Raw genomic sequence first — 23,033 nt, forward strand, 5'->3', positions numbered from 1 at the left:
AGAAAGTTCTCTTTTCTCGATGTGTGAAGATGTGTGTGGTTTAAGGACCAAGTTGATTTTCTGGCTTGCTGTGTCCATTTTAGCATATTTTCCTTCAATGAAATGTCCCAAGCATAGTACCATGATGAGCCAAAGTATGAGGATAAATGCACCTAAGGCCACCCAAAAATCAATCCATGGAGAAATCAGATAGGTTTCTTTCAGTTGTTGAAAAAGTTCCTTAGCTTTATCTTTACATTTTTTTGTTGATGGCTGTTTCTTAGATTCACTCAGATCTTCAGATGAATCATTGAAGTTGATGAAGTAGCCGGATGATGTTCTGTCAATTGTTCCAATGGCTTCTGGATTACTTTTTGTGCTAGAAGTTTCCTTTGTTTTATCAGCATACTCATATGTTACTTCATTGTAGGTTGGTGTGTCTCGACTAAATGTTTTTATTTGGGTTTTTAGAGGTTCAAGTTCCATTGCTTTGTTGCATACTCCTTGTTGATGTTCTGTGGGCATTTCGAATGTGATTAGCCTCTTAGTTTGAACCTCTGGATTTGTTGCAAACATCGGTGTTCTGCTACTTCTTGGGAGTCCACTTGGCCTACTGTTTGTTATCGGCCACATGATTGTGGTTTTACCAGGTCGATGGATACAACTCTGTTCTCCTTTTTACCAGCAAGGGGCGGTAGTACTACTGATCTTGTCCCGTTGACAGACAAGACAGGAACTGCTTTTCTGTAAGAAGGCCCAAATTCCTTCTTTACCGCGATCTTCTCTCTGACTAGATCCCCGACTTTTGGAATCCAGACAGGCCTTGCTGGGACAGGTGGTTTCTCTTCAGTGGTTGTTGGCTGCTGTTTCAACTTTATGTTGCTCAGGTCTTTCCTTGTTTCATTTAAGTCCTGTAAAATAGCCAAACGATCTTTGATATCAAAGCATTTATCTGTAACCACTGAAGTCTGACTATCAAGATCTTGGATCATCATTCTAGTCCCGAACAATAGTTCGTACGGACTGAATCCTTTCAGAGAATTTCTTGGCAAGTTATTTAGACTACGTTGGGCACTTATTAAATGTTTGACCCACCCAGCTCCCGAACCTAATACCTTTTCTGTTATAGATAGCTTTATGCCTTGGTTTTTTCTTTACACCATCCCGTATCCCTCAGGAAGGAAGTGAGAAGAGTCCCGCTATGCAATGCTCATTTGGCCATGCTTCCCCATAAGCTTGAGGGCTAAAGGGAAAATATTAGTCAAACGTAGCATGCTCCTAGCGTATATGCCATTATAGACTCGCAAATCTTTTTATAACAGTCCAGACGTCAGCGGAGCGCTGGGGTCTACATTTATAAGTGAAAATGAGTCTTTTTATGTTAATATGATGCTTTTTCATGATGGGTACTTTCTTAATGTTGTTGTTTATCTGGAGCGAAATGCCATGGCAATAGTCCTCCTCGCTCGCCACTGCGATCTCTGTTACAGCCTGGGCAGTTTTTTGCAAAAATGTGATGATGCAGACTCATGCCTGGCCACCAGTACACTGATTGTAATTCTTCTAGGGAATCTTTTAGCTTGAGGTGTCTAAGACCCTCACCCTTATGTGCGTCTGCGATTAACAAGCCTCTCCTGTCCATGTTTGGAATTACTCTGTCCCCCACTCCAGGGATTTGAGCAAAAGGAACGGAGTTTGCATCGATTATGTATGTATAGTTGAGTGGGTAATTGATCGGTAGCGCTGAGCAGTCGCCTTTTGATGATGTTCTCACCGCCAGCAAGGTTTCACCGTCAATGTATTTTACTGTACGCTTTTTTGTAGCTACGGAAGCCGATTTAGTTGCAACCGCTGTGGCTGTCTCAGCCAATGAATTCCCTGCAACGTGAACGCCATTACGCCGATAACTCACTGAATGTATCACGTGAGTTTTTGGTAGTTCTTTCTTTAAAAGAACTACTTGTTCCCAAAGCGCTTTCTGCTTTATTGTGGCACCTGTGTCATCTTTGTAACCATTCTGAATCCATTTCTGCAAATCGTTATTGTATGATTTGACGCAGTAATGCGAATCGCACACTATAAGTGTCGGGAATTCGCGATCGGCATTATCTAGCGCCATTTTTAACGCTATAATTTCAGTTTGTTGTTCTGAATTATTCTCCACTGAGTGTGTTTTTGTCAATAGAGGTCTTAGTTTACCTCCGCGCCACACTTCTTTTGTAACTTCACATGTGGGGTTGTATGCTTGTTCTCCCCAAACTGAGGGTTGAGCATATCCGTCTGTATAGATTACACAGGCGTACTGTCGTAAAGGCAGAATGTCGATTGGCAGAGGATATTCTCTTTCATATTCTAGATATTTTAATTCCTTCAATTCCGGATCAAAATAGTATTTTACTTTGTCCGTAGCAATTGAATTTACCCATTGTATCCACTCTGGATTCAATGCTGTAGTAGGTAAATTACATGGGGTTGTTAATGCCTCAAAGGCTGATTCTGCTGTTCTGACTGAAATACGTCTACCGTCAGCTCGGTCTTTTTCTCTTGCTACAGCCGTTTGAACCGCATGAACAATGTTTTCTTTAATGCTGAACGTTTTTTCAGCTTCTGTGTACAAGTGTGATTTGTATGCAATTGGTACCTTTTCTCCCTCATTAGAGGTCAGGTATGTGAATCCGCATCTTCCTGGGATGACTCGAATCACAAGGTTGCGTGTGTTATCACATGTTTGTAATTTTGTTTTAACTAACATGTCTGTTTGTAAGGATCTCAAAATTTCTGTGTGTTTTTGAGTCCAATTGATTCTTTTAAAATCTGGTTTTATTAGATCATAAAGGGGTTTGACCCTCTCTGCGTAATTTATAATGTAAGTTCTTCCAAAATTCAGGAAGCCTAGAATTGATTGTAAGTTTTTTAGTGTTCTAGGTGCTTGGATTACAGCACATTTCTCTAGGAAATTGTCAGCCAGGCTTTTGCCTTCACTTGATAGTTCATATCCTAAAAACAGGACTGTTAGATGGGCAATTCTTGACTTTTTAAAGTTGAATTTGTAACCCTCTGCTGCGAACCCAAGTATTATGGTGTTCACTCTCTTCAAGTGAGTATCCAAGTCATCGTCTGTTAGATAGATGTCGTCGACATAAGATAATGCCTCGTCATCATATAGTTGTAGTAATTCTGTTACTCTCGCTGAGAATAATCCTGGGCTGTTCTTGAACCCCTGGGGCAAACGACAGAATTTTTTTTGCGCGCCATTTATTGAGAACGCCGTCAAATATCTGCTCTCTGGTGCTATATTTTGACAAAAGAAACCATTAGAGATGTCTAATGTTGTTTTGTATTTTTTGCGCACTATGTTATTCATTAGTGCAGCACTATGCGAGTTTTGTACTGCAAAGGTTTTGCAACATGAGTTAAGGTGTCTGTAGTCCAAAACAAGACGATATGAATTTTCTGGTTTGGAGACAGGAAACAAAGGATTATTCATTTGTGAGGTGCAAGTTTCAATCACCCCCTGGTATTCAAGTTGATCTAGGATCTCTTTTACCTGTTTTTTAGCTTCTTGCTTAATTGGGTACTGCCTCTGTGCAGTAGGTTGTGATTTTAACTGGATTTTGTGAGGAGGAGAGTCCTCATCCCATCCCACATGATTTTTATATAAGGCAGGTGCTTGAGCTACTGCCCACTTTCTTGCAAGTGTATATTTTTTATGAATTGGAATATGATTTGAGAAGGCAGGCATAATTATTTCTTCGCCATGTGGGCACTCCCTGACAAACTCGGGTGGCCAGTCTCGTTCAGCTAGAAGGATGTCATAGCCCTCGGAGAGATTATCCCAAAATAGACCCCTTATTTTTCTAGTCTTATCCCCCTCTATACGCAATGTTATTTCATATATTTTATGAGGTTTGCTAACTCTGGTATCTGCAGTTTCCTCTTGAATGTATTCATTCGTGTCCACTGTCTCCAGATGATTCATAAGGACTTTGCGAGCTATGCTCACTTCTGCTGCGCTGTCTAGCATTGTCTGAGCCCATTCTCTGTTTTTCAGCTGTGTCCTCAGTATTCTCGGCATTGTTGATTACTTTAATACTGGCTACCTTCTTTTTTGGAAATTGTAATTTTTTATTCAGATGAGCAGGTTCCTTGTCTTTGGACTTGACGTGCTCTTCCCTGTGTTCTGATCGTCCTCTTCTTTCCGATTTCTTCCAGGAAGTCTGAAAAGGTTGAGAGGGACGTGTATCAATATCTTGATATCTATCAGGTTTTTTTATATTATCCCTATTCCTAAGGTTGTATCTTTTCACAGAGGGCTCCCTCTGGGGAGACTTGCGTCCTTGGTCCGGAGATCTTTCTCTCCGCCGAGGAGACCTTCCTCTGGACTGGAATCTTTTTTCTTTAGGATTCGATTGTTTATTTTCATCCCCGCTCTTTTTTTGAGTGTTTAGATTATTTTTAATAAATATCTTTTTGGGACTTTCAATTAGTTGGGGTTTCACCGGTATTTCACCCAAGCTATCTCTTCTTAGTTCCTCATAGGATTTTTCTATGATTTTGGCAATTTCAGATGGTTGGTCTGCTATATTTGTCTCTTTTAACCTCTGGCGGATCGCCACATTTGCTGCTTCTCCCTTTATATTGGCTAATAGTATTGCCGAGACCTGCTTGAAGTCTTTTAGTAATTTCATACCAAGAGTTAAAGCAGGTTCTGGACCGTATTCATCTTGAATTTGTTTTAGCACATCTGGTATTACTGACATGGATGGAACACCATGTGTTTTTGTGTAAACAGAAGCAAAGACTGTACCCCAAGTGTCACAGTCCTCCACATGTGGTGCGATTCCCATTGGAAGACAGATAGTCAGAATCCTGTGTTTCTCAACAGAGGTGGTATCCGGAAACACCGCCTCTATTTGAGTGATTTTTTGTGCTAACCAGAATGGAATTGGTTCCCGTTTTGCGGGTACTTTACCTAGACAGGACTGTATGTTCTGTGGTGTAATTTTATTTGTGTTCCCCTGAGTAGGGGTCAGCTGTGGAATTTTAATTGCTGGTTGGACTGTTGAAGTCTGCATTACATATTGGACTAATTGTCTATGTATTTTAATTAGTTGTTTTAGTTGTGCTAAAAGATCTGGTGCAGGCATTTCTTCAATGTATGGATGTGGTGTGTATCCGGCTAGGACCGGCCACGTTGCTCCTGGTCTACCTAGTGGACCGAGCCTGGTGATGTGATTATTATGTTTTAGGGCGCCATTAAACAAGAGCAGGTGCTCTTGGTATTTGAGTGGTATTTCCACCTCCTCGAAAGGAGTGTACTCATTCGGAGGTTCCTCTATTTTGTGATAGTGGAAGTCCTTTGTTACAGCGTGTGCTGCTGGAAAGTTTATCCATGAATAGAATACCTCTGTCTGCCGATATTCGTGTGCCTCAATTACGAATATGACTGTACCACCTCTCGGTGTCAGCCCATTTTCTATAAGTTTTAAAGTTATAGTTTTTCTTATGTTGACCGGGATTAGTATTGCGTCCGGGTCTTGCAGTAGGAGACTATTGTCAGCTGCTAGGAGTTCAGCTGCTACTCTAGCTGTCTCCCTTCCTTCTTCACTGTCTGACATTTTACTGACAGGAAGGTTATTTGTTTATTTGTAGATCAGGTTTCTATGGAAACACAGATTAGATGCACAATATTTTGGAACAGTGTTATCCTTCAACGTTGAATAAACCAAGAACCATACATAGGAGTCTCCTCCTACGAAGTTTGGCGGATATAACCTTTCACCCACTCCAGACGTCTTTGGAGTATTATGGGGAAAAGGGTCTGAGTGAAAAAGCACGACTGAGTTACTCTAATGTCTTACGTTAGATTTATCGCCTTACCAAACTGTTGGGCGCCATGTAGTGTAGTTCCTATTATCCCAATAGGCTCTGCGCATTGGAATAATATCTTCAATAGTATAGACCTAGGGCAGAGGTTAACTAGGTCTTCTACCGACGATATTAGACTTAAAGTTTTGTGTTTGCCAGCTAGCTCAGAGGTCACTAGAAACTTTCTCGAATAGGCAATGAGGATTTTAACCTCCCTGGATAGACAAGAAGGGATTTAGTTTCTGACAACCATAGAACATGACAACTTTGCTCTCCCCTAATCAAGAGTGTATCTCTAGAGTCGTGTGAAAACAAAAGACAACTTATTTTACTCAGTCAGTTCAGTGCATTCTTAGTTTCACCAGATTGTAGAGAAAAGGAAGAGACGGGCGTGTTCAATAAAAGATGGTATTTATTGATCATTCTCTATTCTCGTACAAGAGAAATGGATCGCTATTATTGCAATACTTATAGTTAAGTAAAGTGCATACAGTAAAGACAGAATTATAAAATAATACTGTAAAAGCATTGATATGGTTTCTAAGCCATATGATATTTAAAATGGATAAAATATATACATACATACATAAATTGACTAATCGTACTCAACTGGTGCTTCTAACCACGCCTACCCCAGTGTACCTGACCTGAGCCTAATACGTGGGCGGGAGTAGATAAGTAGCAGTTTAAGTTAAGTTTGTTGTGCCGAGGGACTGACTCAAGAATTCTCTGCAAGGGGTTATTCAGTTCTGTACCTGGGATCTAGAAGGTTTGAGGGCTGGTATCTCTTATCCCAGGTCTTGATATTCCAGCTGCCTGCGAGGGCTGCGTGGAAGCGCCGGAGCTGGATTTCTCGGCAGGAGAAAGGCAGCGTCTCGTTCTCAGCGCGTCAGGAAGGCGGGGCAGCGTCTGTGGGCTTCGCTCTCAGCTGGGCTCCTCGGCAAGTCTCGCTGCTCCAATCTCGTCACCACCGCGTGTGTTTGCCTAAGGCAATGTCGGTAATATTTATACCTGAAAGGTGCCGAGATTGACGTAAGGATGGATATATATACGTCAATAAGGATGTCATACGAACGGGTTCGTTCGCACATTCTTTTACTGAAGTTCTCGGTGAAATCAAAACAATGGCTACGGGAATTTCCCAGGTCGCTGTAGGTTTGATTTGTTTTGAGAACTCCGTATGCCTTATCAGGGGCTGGAGGAATATCGCTTGCCTAATTAGATGGCATGCGTTATGACCTAATCAGATAACGCGCTTCTGTGCCGTGGTGTGGCTTAATCAGATAACGGTTTTTGCACCGTTAGATGGCTGCTAGTTAATTATTAACCAACCAGGGTCAGGAATAGGGGAATTGATACAGTACCTATAGAAATACATCACACTGTGTAATGCAAAATCTCTGCCAACGATGAGCCAGACATCACCAGTCACTGTGCAAGGGTTTCCATGGTGTAGAATGTAATTTAGACAGGGTTTGCACATTGTGAGTGCTTTTCTGTCTCCTTCCTTGGACACATGTGCAACTCAGGGTTTAGGTAGGTGTCTGCTTTCTTTGCTCAATTTTGTGAAAGGACCTGCCCTGTAAACATGCTCCCATTTTTCTTTAATGATGGACATCCCCTGTATGATGCCAGATAAGAGGTACTATCCACAGCAAATGCAATTAGTTTTAGATACCACGCTTTTGCTCCTTCAGGCATTATTTTCCATCTGTTTGCTAGCACTGCAAAATGTACTTTGTTTTCACAATATTTTTGTTAAGTGTGTCTCAGAAACGTCTCTTACCAATGAAACAGAGACCTCAATTGCTTCTGCAGACTTCACCACTTCATAAAGGTCTGCATTATCCATGGGCCGCAATCTCTCTCATATTCATTAATTATTGGTGTTGATAGTCAACTTTTCTTGCAGCATTCCAAAGGTGGCTGTGCCAGGATCATAGCTTACTGAAATATCTCTCAAGCTGTTAGAAATTTATCTGATTCGCCCTTGTCTTTTAAAAAAAAAAATATTTTTTATTGAAATCCATATATCACATAAATTAGCATCTTAAAAATTCATACATCCAAATGTCAACTTACATGCATCAAAATCCATCAATATCATCGGATTTGCAGGAATTAAAATATAACATAAACATTTAAACAGGAGTTCATCGAACTCTTAAATCAGCAGCAGTTAATCGAATCCAATAGCTAAAAACACCTATTGCCCTATTACATCGTCAAATGCCCCCTAATCCCATCCATTTTAAAGATATTTTCAGATCTTTCCTTCTTAGAGCGTAAACCCTATAAGAATACGGAATTCAATTTAGGCATCCCCATTAAAAAACTCTTGCCAAACTTCGTCAGCCCACCCGTTCGTAAGGCATATGCTTGTTCAACTTTTTTTGACCTGTTCCATTTTCCAGATCAATTCATATTTAGATGGTACTAAATCTGATCACCACCTTTGAAGCAAAAGTGACCTGGCAACTGCCATTCCAATATAGAGAAGTTTAATCATTTTATCAGGTAGGCAGAGATCTGGGTCATAACCAAGAACTATAAGCAAGGCATTGGGACCACTAACTAATATACGTTCTGATGTTAAATAGTTGAAAATGTCAATTCAAAATTTCTGGATCCGAGGACACTGTGAAATTATGTGTGTTCAATTGGCAGATGGATGACTGCGGCACCAAAAACACTGCCCTGATTGATTTCGATAGGCTTTAGCCATAAAGCTTGGGGTTCTATACAGTAGCCATTTACAAAAAAAAGCATCCTTTGCCAATTGGCCCCCCTGAGGGTACTAAAATGTAATTTATTTATTGTACACCATATATTTGCATTGATTTCCAACTCCTCATTTTTTCCCCATTTAGTTATAGCTTTAGATTCCAAATCCATCCCCTTAACTGAGGCAAGACGATTTCTCCAAACCCCCATTTTTTTTTAGCCATATCTTCTACTAGGTCATAGGCTAGGCTTTTCTGATTGCTAATCTGGACTTGGTCCAGATTGCTGAAAAACTTCTTTAAAGCATTATATGACCCTAGGAGGAGAAAATTGCTATTGATTAAGCAAGATATTTCCTCAATATTCAACAACCAGTCATTCCGCAGGAAATCCGAAAGTTTCAAAAACCCTGCCTTAATCCAAATTTGAATGATGGTGGATGAATCTTTAATTCCTGCAGAGGAAAAAAAGACCTGCTATGGGAGTGGAACTATTAATTACTGGGATAGAATATATTTTATAAAAAGCATGCTGTTTAAAGTAAAACCAATGTAGAGACTTATATCGTACTAACTTAGGAGATCTGAAAATTGATAGTGGGCAATGGATCTGATTCTCATTACAAAATGACTTCATAAACTTTTTTACAAAAAAAACTGAATGTGAATCCTGCTTAAATCTAGACATATATTGTGCAAAATATTCGTAATAATAATCCTTCAAATTCGGAAGAGCTAACTCACTGATTGCCCGCTCCTCATATAAAGTGCTAAGTGCAATGAGGGCGACCTTTTGCCCCAGTGAAATGATGTAAACATGGACTCTAGTTTCTTAAAAAAGGAATTAACTAAACCACAGAGAATAGCTGTTAGAATTGGGGGTCTCTGGTTGGCACAGATAGGTACTTGTGAGAAGCAGGGACCCTCTCCTCTAGTCAGGGCATGGGAATTACCCTCTTAAAATAAACCCTGCTCACCCTCTACGCGGCGTGAGCAGTCAAGGCTAGTTCAGAGGCGATGTACGTTAAGCATTTTTGACCACATACAGTAACCCAGTGACAACACTACAAATGGACACCACACAAGGTTTCATATAAAAAAATAAGTATACTTTATATAGAAGTATCACAAGACCAATAAACAACAAAAAGAATACACAGTACTATTACATTTCAAGAGTTCTGGTTAAAAAGGTGTAAATCAAAGTTCTGTGCGAGTCGGTAGCCTTGTCCGGCTACGGCGTGCTGAAAGAACACAAATCCAGCGAACCACGACGGTCGGGGCCCACTCAAAGGTCGACAGACTCAAACACAGTACCTTTTCATTGAGGCGGCCGGCACGGATGTGCGAGCCATTTCCGGGGATCGTCGCGGTGTACAAAAAGAAAGCGTTGCATATCACGGTGTCCCTTCCGTCGCGATGCGGCTACGGCTCGTTGACGGCATCGGTGAGCTCAGAGCTGGCATTGTTCGGGGCGGACATTGCTAGTTGCGGTGCTTCCAGCTTTACGGTGCGTCGTTCGAGCTGCAGTTCGGGAGCTGGCGTCGGTCAGTCCGGACAACGGTGCGAGTCGGGCGGTGCGTCATGAAGTGTGCGAGGCTGTGCCCAACTCCAATGTGCGGTATAAAAGGGGGTGGTGATGGACGGAGCATCTGAACCAATCAAACACTCACACCCAGTAAAAAGATCCGGGTTTGATCCATCACCGTTCTTTAGCCCACTCTGCCACCCCAGTTCAGACATGGCTATATGCAAATCAGTCTGACCCTGTGCCTCATGGGAACAGTCCAGCCCGAACTGGCAAGCCATGCCTTCCCTGGACCGGAAACAAGCTTCCGAGGACCGGTTTCTGGCATTCCAGCCGTCTTCAGCCCGGCTTTCTTGAATCTAGTGGCAAAGTGAGCAAGGGACTCATGTCTGAGCATACCCTGCCACACTTATGGCGGCCAAAAGCGGTACAAAAGGGGGTGGTGATGGACTGAGCATCTGAACCAATCAAACACCCACACCCAGTCAAAAGATCTGGGTTTGATCCATCACCGTTCTTTAGCCCACTCTGCCACCCCAGTTCAGACATGGCTATATGCAAATCTGTCTGACCCTGTGCCTCATGGGAACAGTCCAGCCCGAACTGCCAAGCCATGCCTTCCCTGGACCGGAAACAAGCTTCCGAGGACCGGTTTCTGGCATTCCAGCCGTCTTTAGCCCGGCTTGCTTGAATCCAGTGGCAAAGTGAGCAAGGGACTCACGTCTGAGCATACCCTGCCACACTTATGGCGGCCAAAAGCAGTAGAAAAGGGGGTGGTGATGGACGTAGCATCTGAACCAATCAAACACTCACACCCAGTCAAAAGATCTGGGTTTGATCCATCACCGTTCTTGAGCCCACTCTGCCACCCCAGTTCAGACATGGCTATATGCAAATCAGTCTGACCCTGTGCCTCATGGGAACAGTCCAGCCCGAACTGCCAAGCCATGCCTTCCCTGGACCGGAAACAAGCTTCCGAGGACCGGTTTCTGGCATTCTAGCCGTCTTCAGCCCGGCTTGCTTGAATCCAGTGGCAAAGTGAGCAGGGGACTCACGTCTGAGCATACCCGGCCACACTTATGGCGGCCAAAAGAGGTACAAAAGGGGGTGGTGATGGACGGAGCATCTGAACCAATCAAACACTCACACTCAGTCAAAAGATCTGGGTTTGATCCATCACCGTTGTTTAGCCCACTCTGCCACCCCACTTCAGACATGGCTACATGCAAATCAGTCTGATCCTGTGCCTCATGGGAACAGTCCATCCCGAACTGGGGTGGCAGAGTGGGCTAAAGAACGGTCATGGATTCCACACAGATCTTTTGACTGGGTGTGAGTGTTTGATTGGTTCAGATGCTCCGTCCATCACCACCCCCTTTAGTACCGCTTTGGCCGCCATAAGTGTGGCAGGGTATGCTCAGACGTGAGTCTCTTGCTCCCTTTGCCACTGGATTCAAGCAAGCCGGGCTGAAGAAGGCTGAAATGCCAGAAACCGGTCCTCGGAAGCTTTTTTCCGGTCCAGGGAAGGCATGGCTTGGCAGTTCGGGCTGGACTGTTCCCATGAGGCACAGGGTCAGACTGATTTGCATATAGCCATGTCTGAATTGGGGTGGCAGAGTGGGCTAAAGAACGGTGATAGATTCAACCCAGAACTTTTGACTGGGTGTGAGTGTTTGATTGGTTCAGATGCTCCGTCCATCACCACCTCCTTTTGTACAACTCCGATGTGGTCACAGGACTCGAACTCAGCAGCAGTGACGCGTCGGTCAGACCATTTCGAGTTGGTGTAGCGAGGCGTTGCACGTTGCAGTGTCCTTCCAGTTGTGGTGCAGGCTACAGCTCGTTGACGGCGCCGAGACGGAGTCGGTGAGCGCAGAGCTTGCGTTGTTCGAGGCTGACGTTGCTCAGTGCGGTGCCAACAGGACACCCGGCTGGTCCTGAGAGTCGGTCACAGCTCACTGCCTCTGTAGCCACTGGAACAGTACCAATTCACAAAGGCTGGTGAAGTCCACTGGTCCTGGGACTTCGGTCAGGGGGCAAGCTCTCTTCCAAGCCCTTGGAGATCTTTTTGGCACAAGTTGAAAGCAAAGGTAAAATCCACAAAGTCCTTTCTCCTATCTAGGCAGCCAGGCAACCACTGCAGGCCAATTCCCTAAGCAGCACTACAGCTTGGGAATAGTCTCTCCTCAGTTTCTTCAGGTTCCTTCTCCTCAGCAGAGGTTTCTTCTTGTCAGTTCCAGGAGTGATCTAATTTCATGAGATCAGGATCCCAATACTTATACCCCAAAATCCTTTGTTCTCTGAGGGGAGAGGGGCCTGTGCCCAGTTCAAGCCAGTTCAGAAGCACTCTGTTTACCAGACTTCTACTTCCCTTTCACAGCACAGGGCAGGCACATCAGACGCCCCACAGGAGGTGAAGCTAGCATTGTGGAAGGCAAGTACAGTCCAGGAGCACTTTGTTGACAGTCTTTCTTCTCTTCTTTCAGTGTGCTGGGCAGAGACATCAGACGCACCACAGGGGGTCGAGCCAGCACTGTGGGGGGGGGCACAGTCCTATTCAGGTCCCAGGTGCACCTCCTCCCTCCCATCTGGTTGCAGATCTCCCTAATCACCACCGGGCTACCCCAGCCTGTCTCCTGGAATTTCTCAGTCCAGTCACACACAAACCCAGACAAGGAATACACAACCTAGAAGAGGCGGGCTCAAATGGTTAGGCAAGCAAATACCTACTTTATAAAAGTGTTTTTTGCAAACACAGAATATTAAAATAAACTTTACTAAAAGATGTATTTTATTATTCTGAGTCCAGGCATACTAAACTCGAATTTCTACCATGTTCTCTGAGTCTGCTAAGATAATAAACATGTAACAATCCAGCAGCACATTCTAGCCTATGGAGAACAGGTAGCCTTGCAATAGTGAAAAATGAAAATGGCTGTAATTCACTATTTATTTTTTTATTTTGGGCATTTGTAAAGCGCCTGGTGATGCCACGGGCGTGTCCCCGCGCTGTAGTAAGTGAGAAATGACCGCCCTCCCGCCCATAAGAAGTTACCTGCTGAAAAGGTGAGTTTTGAGCTTTTTTCTGAACAGGGTTTCAGAAGGTTCAAGACGTAGTTCTGGAGGCAGGATATTCCAGCATTTGGGAGCGAGAAATCTAAAAGATCTCCCTCCCATACGAGCCTTCCTAACCCTGGGAACCGTCAGCAGTCCGGTCTGAGACGACCGTAACTTGCGGGTAGGCTCGTAGTGGGACACCAGATTCTGAAGCGGTACAGGGGCTTTACCATTCAAGATCCGATGACATGTGGAGAGGGTTTTAAACTTAACCCTCTCCTCCATAGGAAGCCAGTGGAGGGCTTGAAGAGCAGGAATTGATGGTGATCTCCTGGGGAGCCTGAGTACAAGCCGTGCTGCGGCGTTTTGAAGGACTTGAAGGCGGCCCATGACCTTTTTCGTGGCCCCCAGATAGAGCAGGTTACCATAGTCAAGTCGTGAGGTGACCAGGGCGTGCACCAGCGTCCTTCGAGCGGAAATGGGAAGCAGATCTAAGACTTTCCTTAAGGCTCTTAGGACCCCGAAGCACATCCCCGTCACCCGGCTCACCTGGGGACCAAAAGCCAGGTCTTTGTCCAGCCACACGCCGAGGCTCTTGGCCTCCTGACAAGGAGCCGGGACCTCACCCAGACAGGGCGGCCACCATGCCGGCGACCACGCAGAGGGCCCTCCCCCCACCACGAGCACCTCGGTCTTGCTACCGTTCAATTTTAAACAGTTAGCGGACATCCACGTTGCAAGATCTTGCAAGCAATTCCTGAAGATGTCCGCTTCAAGACCGGGTGCACGCGATAGGGAGACGACCAACTGCGTGTCGTCGGCATACGACACCAGGCGGAGGCTGTGACCCTCCACTATGGCCGCTAAGGGGGAGACATAGATATTGAATAAGGTTGGGCTCAGGGACGAGCCCTGAGGCACGCCCTGGCCCAACTTGATCTCCCTCGAGTAGCACTCGCCCAGCCTGACCTGGAAACACCTGTCAGACAGGAAAGACCTGATCCAGCCCAGCGCAGCACCTGCAACCCCTCCGCCACTCAGACACTGTAGCAAGATGGAATGTGCTACAGTGTCGAATGCTGCGCTTAAGTCAAGCAAGATCAGAGCCATAGTGTGGCCCTCATCCACGCCCTGTCGCAGTGCCTCCACCGCCACAAGAAGTGCCGATTCCGTTGAATGACGGGGGCGGAAGCCAAATTGCGAGTCGTGGAGTAGCGATGCCTCCTCCACGTGCTGCATAAGTTGGACATTGGCTATTTTTTCCGCCACTTTAGCCATGTAAGGCAGGAGGGAGATGGGGCGGAGGTTATCAAGTTTATCAAAATTTACATTTGGTTTTTTCTGTAGGGGTAGAACAATTGCTTGCTTCCAGGCTTTAGGGACACTCTGAGTTTTAAAGGAGGTGTCCAGTAAGAGGCGGACATGGGGTTCAAGTATTTGCAGGCTACCCCTGAGTTGACTCGGAGTCGTCGGGTCTCTAGGGGAACCTGATTTTATTGACCCGCAAATGCGGATCAATTCTTCAGTCGTGGGAGTGGTGAAGGTGGTAAGCTGTCGTTCTCCTGTAGGATTGGTGCCCTGCCAGTGTGGGGGGCTGTTGGAATTTGCCTGCTGAGGGAAGGAGTTATAGATATTTATAACCTTATTGGCAAAGAAATCTGCAATACGATCGCAGCCCTCAACAGTGCAAAATTTCGTGGGTATCACAGCGGGCTTCCCTATTGCGATAGATTTGTAAATGGAGAAGAGTTCTTTAGTGGACTGTTCAGCTTTAGCAATCTTAGTGCAGAAATACATTGATTTACCCTTCTTGAGTAGCTTATGATAGTTCCGCCTGCAATCAATGTATTCTGCTTTGGCGGAGGTAGAATAGGCGATCCTCCATTGCCTCTCTGCCCGTTTGCAAGCAGCTTTGGCCACCCGCATGTCCTCATTAAACCAGGGAGCTGATCTCATAGCTCTACCCCCCATTTTGGCCGCACCAAGTGGAGCCACCAGGTCCAGGGCCTCCGTGATGCGCTGGTCTAGGCTGGAGTTGATTTCTTCCACCCCCACACCACCAGGATGATCCTTCGCAATTAGCGCCTGGTTAAAGAGAGCTTGAGAGAACGCCGCCCATCTCCGCCTAGGATGTTTGTCGGCAGGAGGGTCGGCCTGACAAGGTCCCTGTATCCCGATGGTAAAAGGAATAAGATGATGGTCGGACCATGGGATAGGGATAGGGGTCTGAGCGTCCACCTGGTTCCAGTTAGCAAAGAGTGGATCAAGAAGGTGGCCCATCTTGTGGGTAGGATTTTGTACCTTCTGTTGAAACTGAAGACTTGCCATAGTCTGACAGAGATCATTAGCTGCCTTGTCTGTAGGGGTGTCTAGGTGTAGATTTAAATCAACTAGGACTAGATATTTGTCTGTGCTAAGTGCAGCTTCTGTAACGTCCTCCACTAACTTGTCAATAAAGGCTGAAGAGGGGCCCGGGGGGCGATAGATCAGAAGGCCTTTTACAGTAAGGTTGCCATTTATCGAAATAGAGAGGCACCGGTTTCGCTGCCCTCAATGTTGGTACGTTCCAGCTGACATTGGTAATCAGTTTTAGCGACTATGGCTATGCCCCCCCTCTCCCTTTTATTCTATCCAATCTTTGAAGGCAGTAGCCCTCAGGGATCGCCTCGATAATTTCTGGCATGGAATCTTGATCTAACCACGTTTCCGTGAGGAAAAGTAGATCCCATTGTCGGCCGCTGAGTAGATCATGAATATCGAGGCAGTGCTTACGTAGGGAGCGTACGTTCTGTAAGCCGCATATCAGAGAGTGTTGTCCACTGACTTTCGCTGCCCCTGTATAGAATGCAAAGCCACAGTAGTTGCAGGCCACGTTATTTCCTACCTCCATGCTATGTAAGCAAGAACCCACATTCTCCTGGCGAAGGAGGAGTAGATCATCTCGACTCCAACAGATATGGGCAGCGGGAGGGCCAGGGGTTCTGGCCCTGGGCCGCAATCGTCCGCGGACGGGCGCAGACGGGCTTAACTCAGGCGCAACTCCGGCGCGCCTTCGTCGCGCCCGCTGCGCTCGTCCGCTGCGCTGCCGGATACACATCCGCCTTATGTCCCCCCCAGCGTCCAACAACTAGAGCGCTGCAGGTGGACTCCAGGAAGCAGCTGGCTCGGACCCTCCACGCCCTCTGCACAAACGGCGCTAACCACCGGCGTCAGAACGAGGCGGGAGGGAAGGGCGAGTCCAGTGCCTTCTAATTGGATAATGCGGCTGTCTGTCTGCTTTCCGAATGCCTCAGCAGAGCAGCCTCTGGAAATGCAGCGAGTCCTGTCATGCAAATCCTGCTAAAGTGCGATATAGGCAGCGAGGGTACCGCGACCCGCTCTCCTCCACACCAAAGTACAATACAGTAAGTTTAAAAATGAAATAAAAGTGATCACAGCGCTATGTCAGCGTATTAGTCTCACTCACAAACACGCCGGTAGCGCAATTAAAACAGCGGTAGGGACGCTGCCACTTGCCCACTTACCACAAAAAACTGCGAGTTCTGGTGCCTTATATCCCCCCCAGCGTCCAACAACTAGAGCGCTGCAGGTGGACTCCAGGAAGCAGCTGGCTCGGACCCTCCACGCCCTCTGCACAAACGGCGCTAACCACCGGCGTCAGAACGAGGCGGGAGGGAAGGGCGAGTCCAGTGCCTTCTAATTGGGTAATGCGGCTGTCTGTCTGCTTTCCGAATGCCTCAGCAGAGCAGCCTCTGGAAATGCAGTGAGTCCTGTCATGCAAATCCTGCTAAAGTGCGATATAGGCAGCGAGGGTACCGCGACCCGCTCTCCTCCACACCAAAGTACAATACAGTAAGTTTAAAAATGAAATAAAAGTGATCACAGCGCTATGTCAGCGTATTAGTCTCACTCACAAACACGCCGGTAGCGCAATTAAAACAGCGGTAGGGACGCTGCCACTTGCCCACTTACCACAAAAAACTGCGAGTTCTGGTGCCTTATATCCCCCCCAGCGTCCAACAACTAGAGCGCTGCAGGTGGACTCCAGGAAGCAGCTGGCTCGGACCCTCCACGCCCTCTGCACAAACGGCGCTAACCACCGGCGTCAGAACGAGGCGGGAGGGAAGGGCGAGTCCAGTGCCTTCTAATTGGGTAATGCGGCTGTCTGTCTGCTTTCCGAATGCCTCAGCAGAGCAGCCTCTGGAAATGCAATGAGTCCTGTCATGCAAATCCTGCTAAAGTGCGATATAGGCAGCGAGGGTACCGCGACCCGCTCTCCTCCACACCAAAGTACAATACAGTAAGTTTAAAAATGAAATAAAAGTGATCACAGCGCTATGTCAGCGTATTAGTCTCACTCACAAACACGCCGGTAGCGCAATTAAAACAGAGGTATGGACGCTGCCACTTGCCCACTTACCACTATTACGACATGCCACACACATCAGGGCTTGTCCTACCTTATACTTACAATGCACCCTGACCATGGGCCTACCATAGGGGTGACTAATATGAAGAAAAGGGAAGGTTTAGGGACTGGCAAGTGGGTGCACTTGCCCAGTCAGCATGACAGTACCAGACTGCACGCAGACTCTGCAATTGCAGACCTTAGATACGTTTTACAAGGCCTCTTCTGTAGGTGGCACAACCAGTGCTGCAAGTCCACCAGCAGCATTTGGATTTACACGCCCTGGGCACACTCAGTGCACTGTACTAGGGTCTGACAAGTAAACCAAATATCTAATCATGGAACCACTAATCAATACATCAATTTACAGTAGGGAGCACTCGCACTGTGGCACTGGACAGCAGTGGCACAGTGCCCAAAGCATCTAACACCAGAAAAACACATGAGGCAACAGCCAAAATGAAAGGGAGACCCATGCCAATGGTGCCAGGTCTAACAATAGCTGAAAAGAGAAAGTTAAAAAGTGGCAGCACTGACATTTTGATCAGTGCCACTCTGCCTAACATGGATAATGGAAGAGGATGCCAACGGGTAAGCAAATGTTGAACTTTTCGAAGTAGTGGGACATAATTTAACTGATATAATTCCGAGATTTGGGTGAGAAATACACCCCTAAATACCTCTTCGGATATGCGTTTAAACATGAGATTATATTGCGGTGTAAATCCCTAGATGTACAACCACCACAAAGTAAGAATTCAGTTTTTTTGTTGTTAATTCTATACCCTCCGAAAGCGTCATACAGTGCAAAAATCTGGAAGGCCGCTGCCTGCACATGCTTCTCTGGTTTTCTGATCAGCATGATGTCGTCCGCTTATAATTAAAATTTTATCCAGATTTGGAAGCGGGAGGCAAATAACCCTTTTGTTCCTAATGGCTATCGCAAGCGGTTCAATAAAAAAGGCAAATAAAACTGAAGAAAGCGGACATCCCTGTCTAATTCCTCTTTTAACTTTTACTTGTCCGGCACTGGCTGCATTAATAATAATATTAGCCTCAGCATTCAAATATAGCTTTTCGACCAGCCCCGTAATTTTAGAGGGATGCCAAATTTGCCCAGGATACAAAATAAAGATTCCCAAATCACCAAATCAAAGCCTTTTTGGTGTCTAAAAACAACAGCACCAAGGCTGCTATCTTCTGGCTATCGAAATAGTCAAGTGCCTCCACCAAAAAGTGCGTGTTCGTGCTAAGCTGCCTTCCAGCAATAAAGCCATTCTGATCCTGATGGATTAAATAAGAGGCAATACCATTAAAACGATTTGCTAAAAGTCTATTCATTATTTTGTAATCAGAGTTTAATCGCGTGATGGGACGATATGAATTGGGGTCTTCACTGTTTTTACCTTATTTTTAAAAACTGACAACACTTCCTTCTCGAAATAACAAAGGGATGGGCCCACCTTCAAAAATTGAGTTTATAACTAATAGTAAAGAATCCCCAATTACCACAAAGAATGTTTAAAAAAATTCCCCTGGTATACCATCCGGGCCACAGGCTTTGCCATTTGGAAAATTTTTGATGACCTCCCCTAGCTCATCTTTTGTAAAAGGCTTCATGATATGCCCTATATCTTCCTCAGATAGCCCCGGTACTTCCCACAAGAAATCTTCCAATGCTGAGATTTCAATTGATGATTGCTGGCCATCAATCTTCCTATAATGCTGGGCCGTCATCTCTCCTATTTCGTCCGAATACTCCGTACGGACACCAGAGGTAGGGCATCTCAGAGCCAATATTTGATTGCTTACAGCCAGTTCCTGCGCTTGCCAAGCTACACATCTCCCAGTATAATTGCTTTCTTCGTAGGTCTTTTGCCTAACCTGCTGAAAAAGGGTGTCGCTTTCGGCATTATATACTTCAGTCAGGTCACGCTTAGCCTGAACGCACTGGCGTTTATTCAGGGCCAAGGGATTAGAGAGAAACCTATCAAAAGATTCTTGCACTTTTTGCTCTACAAACTGTTTTTCACCCTTCCTTTTTCTGCATCTTTACCTATAGCTAGACCTCGAAAAAAGGCTTAGAATGAATCCCATACCACGTGGGATGGGGCGGAGCCAGGATTACGCTTGAAAAACTAAAAAAATTGTGATTTACTGGAAGATAGCCAGTCCTCTTCCAGCAAATATTGGCGGTTTAAGGTCAACCTTTTATTGGCTACCCTACCTTTACCTGATGCTAACTCCAAAACCACCAATGCATAGTCAGAGAATCCATTTTGAAAAATGTTCTGCTTCAAAAAACACAAATTCCTGGACATAAGAAAAAAGTCAATGCGTGAAAAAGTATGGAATCTCCCTGAGAAACAAGTGTAGGCAATTTCATTAGGAAATGCAGATCGCCAGGGCTCAATAATATCCAGTATTGAGCTATAACTGTGTATAGTTTTAAGAGTTTTTAGTTTTAACTGACTTTTTCATTTAACTGAGGAATCGATCCTGGGATTCATTAACAAATTAAAATCGCCACCCACGATCAATTCTCCCGGGACTTGGATTAAAGATTGGAGAAGTTCCTCATATGGGAGGGGATTATCCTCAACTGGGGCGTATATACTAGCAAACGTCAGAGGTCGACTGTCTATATTACAAGTGACCCAGCACCATCTACCACTGTGATCGCTTGCCTAGTTAACAACCTCTGCCTGAAATTGTTTGTTGAAAAAAATCGCCATCCCCCTATGTGCTACAGAGGATGAAGAGAAACCCCTATAAGCTACCCAGGATCTGAACATTGCAAACTTGAAAATTTTACCTGCTGGTATGCAATTTTATTGTATTAGAATAACCGAGGGGTTCTCTGTTTTAATCCAAGTCTCGATAGCCGGCATTTTCCTTTTATTATTGAGACCATTGACATTGAATGACATACTTTAACAGAAAAAGAGTTGAATTCTGAATTCCCCCATGTTTAAAAAATATTCCTTTTAGTAAAACTGAGAGAAGCCTCCCGCCCAGATCTAACGGAGATGACAGATTCTTCTTTCTTGCTCTCACATAACAATCAGCATAACCATCAACAAATGAGTATGAATTTAAAAAATGGATTTAATTTTTTCCTCCCATGCTCCCCACCCAACCTTTGACCCATTGTCGCCCGGGCAGATGGCCACCCCTGCCCCGTGGTTGACAACCTGTCCCACCCACCTGCCCTTCTACAGGCACGCTGACTTGGTGCCTAGTGGAGCTGAATGAAGCCCTCCCCCTACCCTCACTTCCCCTTACAAAACCTAAGTTCATAACTGCCTTATACTATCATTTCCCTTCTATGCCAAATTCTGACACCTTATCATTTCACCCGTGTAAAAAGTTATATAATAATACAATCCTCAAGAGATGAATAAACCATTCCTAACCCAATAATGCATACCACCCAACCTGTCGACCAAATACTTGCTTCCAGCCCCTAGGGTTTCTCTGCTAAAGTATCTTCTAGTAAACCCTGTGCCTCTGCGACATCACAAAAAATATGGAATTAGCCCTTGAGTTACACTTTGAGCTTGCTCTGCTGAGCTATCATGGATTGTGCCCCTTGAGCTTTAAACAATTGAAGCATTTTTACAAATTCTTTCTGCCTTTTTGCAGCAGAGGCTGACATGTCTGGATAAATACGATACACTGGCACTTCTGCCGAGGAAAACTATCTTTGCCTGATTGCTCCTTGACCCTAAAATCACCAAAGTTAACCAGAATCGTCCCGGGGAACTTTGCATTAGCAGGAAGATGTGCGGGGAACCGGTGGGCTCTCATTATTGTCAGATCCCCCTTGAAATCTGGAGGGAAATTTTTCTTTATGAAAGAGACAACCGATTGTAGTATATGCTGGCCCTCCAAACCCTCCGGAATGCCCAGGATTCGTAGATTTGAGCGTCTGGAGTGGTTCTCCAATTCCTCCAGCTTCATTTCCCATGAAGCTCTCAGGGACTGGAAAGTAGTCACTTTACGATTTAGAGATGACATTTGATCTTCTAATTGGGAGATCCGAGTTTTGGCCTCCAGGAGCCGTGCCGGGACCTGCGCCATGGATTCCTCAATCTTCGTCAAGCGGGCATTAATTGCAGTGATCTCAATAGATTGGGAAGCCTTTAGATCCCGAATCTCTTCCAAAATTAAATTGAGTAGGCTCTTAGCATCCCATTGCATAGAAAAGGAGCCACCACCTTGCGGGGGATCCATCTGAATAGCGTTTGACCTATCCTCCGCCTGGGACCCCTCTGGACCCGTCAAGTGAAGGACAACTGGTGAGGCCACTAAAGACACAACTGCGACCCCTGGCTTTAAAAGCAGCATGGGTTCTTCCTCAGATGATGGATTTAGGGGAAGAGGGAGTTGACTACCAGACTTGGAGACTAGAGATTCTCGGCCGGTGACCAGCAAGTTATCTACTACTGAAAGATCATCCACTTCTGTCACCTGCATTACATTTGCCTCATTCATAGGTCCATCTTGCTTGGCTTTGATAAAAATAGGGTATTTTTTGGCCCGAGATTTTCGCCCACTGCCTTAATGGGGGTCAAAGTCTCTTTGGTTGAAGCAGCGGAGATCGGTAAATCGGTCCTTAAGGAAGCCATATCACTGGGGCTAATGGGGGAATCCAGGTCAACCATCTCCGCCTCAAATTGATCCTGAAGGGCCGCATCATCACTCCCCCACCCCAGGAGCTCAGATGAAGGAGGAAGATCCTGCCGGAATGCTGCTGCGTGATTCATCCGTGCCGGGCTAGAGCTGCATGATCTTTGACTTTTTGTGCCAGAGTCGGTGATGCGACTGGGGTTATTGCTTTTGCCCCTTTGGCCAATATTCTCATTGTGTCTTTCTTGCCGTGCCCCTCTACCGATAGCTGTTGAAAAAGTTGCCCAGAACTGTGACAAAAACAGTGAGACAGTTAAACGTCAGCTAAATGGTATCTTCCCAGCAACCCTCAGCCCCCTCTTGGTGAGAAACCTAGGGCCCCGGATAAAAACTCCGGCAGCCCTCCTTTGGCAGAGTAAAAACACCACAAAACCGTCCGTCCGTCCGTGCTGTCTCAGGTGCATCAATCGAGATTTTTCTGTTTCATAAGAAACTCTGTATGTTTACAAAGCGGAAATGTTTCTCAATATTGCTTAAATCTGTGATTTGAAGAAACCGCACACCAGGGCTCCAAAAACATTCCTGGGGTCCAAAAACATTCCAAACTACGAGAACTCCAAAAAGTCTTGGTAGCAGCTCCTCGCTGCTGGCGGCGTCTGATGTCAGAGGAAGTGAGGGAGAGTGGAAACGGCCTGCTCTCTCAGTCGATCAGCATCTCAGTTCCAATCCTTATTCGCCCTTGTCTTGTCCACATGTGTAACACTTATAGCATTCCAGGGAAATATGAAGATGTGGGTCCCTTGCTCGCTGTACCACTGGATTCAAGCTAACCTGGCTG

Source organism: Lissotriton helveticus, chromosome 1_1, assembly GCF_964261635.1.
Source record: "Lissotriton helveticus chromosome 1_1, aLisHel1.1, whole genome shotgun sequence".
NCBI classification, from domain to species: Eukaryota; Metazoa; Chordata; class Amphibia; order Caudata; family Salamandridae; genus Lissotriton; species Lissotriton helveticus.